This window comes from Lemur catta, chromosome 22 (genome assembly GCF_020740605.2).
Source record: "Lemur catta isolate mLemCat1 chromosome 22, mLemCat1.pri, whole genome shotgun sequence".
NCBI classification, from domain to species: Eukaryota; Metazoa; Chordata; class Mammalia; order Primates; family Lemuridae; genus Lemur; species Lemur catta.
The window spans coordinates 23,000,468-23,002,215 of NC_059149.1; positions in this window are offsets into that span (position 1 = coordinate 23,000,468).

The following is a 1,748-nucleotide window of genomic DNA, read 5'->3' on the forward strand; positions in this document are numbered from 1 at the left end:
ACTGGATCGTTCTTGCAGGGGACAGTGAACTTTTTCTGTAAATATTTTAGGCTTTACAGGCCATATATGGTGTTTCTTGCAAATTCTTCAACTTTTCTTTAAAAATGGAACATCTACCACTCCCTCTCAGCTGAAGCAGTGAGGTTTTTCTCAGCCCTTGTTTTGGGACCCTAATGTACGTGCCTTGAGACTTCTTTATGCCCAGACCCAGAAGAGGGGTTGCCCCCCAATTCCTTTGGGTCCCCATCCGCCCTCTCTGCCCCTTTGCAGCCTCTTCCTTTCCCTCCTCCTACCCTGCTGCTGGCCGCTCGTGGTTTGGTCCCCAGCTCCCTGCAGTCTCCACCAAAGAGCCATGGCTCCAGCTGGGAAGGGGGAGTTGGGAGGCCAAGATCAACTTGTTACAGAGCCAGAAGCTCACTCTCTTTCTTAGGACTTCAACCATGAGGTGCAAATACAATGCAAATGAGATCAGTCAGACAGGCAGAACCCCTCAAGGAGACTGATAACCTGTAGGACCACAAGGTCCTGTGGCTCCTTGAGGCACTACTTGAGAAGAACTGGCTCTGGCTGGACTACTTTGCCTGTGACAAGTCTCTGCCTGAGCCCCGTGGCTGTTCACAACGTCCTCTGAAGCCTAGGTGGAGGGAGCCATGCCCCTACAGCTCGTCTGCAGAAGCAGAAGCCCTGGACACCACCAAGCTTTAGGACTTGTACCTTCTGGAGTGGCAGGTCAAGCCGCACCTGGGGCAGACTTTCCCTCGTCTTTCCTTCTGAGCCCTCACCGGAATCACCCTTAACGATCAGTTCACAGCAACACAGGTTTTCCCAGCCTGCTCGTCCACACTCTTCCACTAAGTATCTGCCCGTTACCCAGTTTCAAAGCTGCTTCCACAGTTTCCAGGTATCTGTTATAGCAGTGACCCCACTTCTGGGTACCAATTTGCGACTAAATATGTGAATTTAACTGTTCTGGAGTTAAGAAATAGCACATGTGTACACACATGTGCATATACACACAAAAAGAACTTCATCTAAAAAAAACTATGTACAAGAATCACCAAAACTTCTAAACTAAATGAACAGGCGAAAAACAACCAATCTCACATATGCCAATACAGTTGTCCTTTTTAGTTTTTTGATGAAAATGTCAGATTTGTTTTCTTCAAAATGTGAATTTATTTCTTGTATTAGATTTAGACTCTTCCCTTAGTCTGGATTAAGACTGGCATTGCCAGCCACGCCTCAGCTATAGCAGCAATAAAGAGAACTTGCCAAGCTACGCATGGGGTCTCCCAAAAGAAACTGTTGACACAACTGTTAATTAAGAGGCTGGGGGAGACGGGAATACCAACTGGAAGTTGGGAGAGATTGGAGCACAATTAAACACCCAAGAATGTACTTCTAAGAAACAGTGAAGTGACTGCAAGTGAGTACCAACTAGCTCTAGTTCTAATAAAATTAAAACCAGTGAGACTTGATGAATTTTCCAATTCTTTCAAAAACAAAGTATTCTAAGGCCACTGAAATATGGGATAAAAAAGTAATTACCTGCGGTCGGGAAAAGATGACAGTAACGAGGATTTTTCTAAATGCAATGAAACAGTAAATTCTGAAGCGTGTTTTTAAAGGAACCAGCACTGTGTTCCCTAGTTCCAGTTCGTTAGCATTTTTCGCACACACACAAAGCTCTAGTCAATAGTTCACATTTTTCACATCTCTTCACTATACATTTTAAAAATGGTTACCTC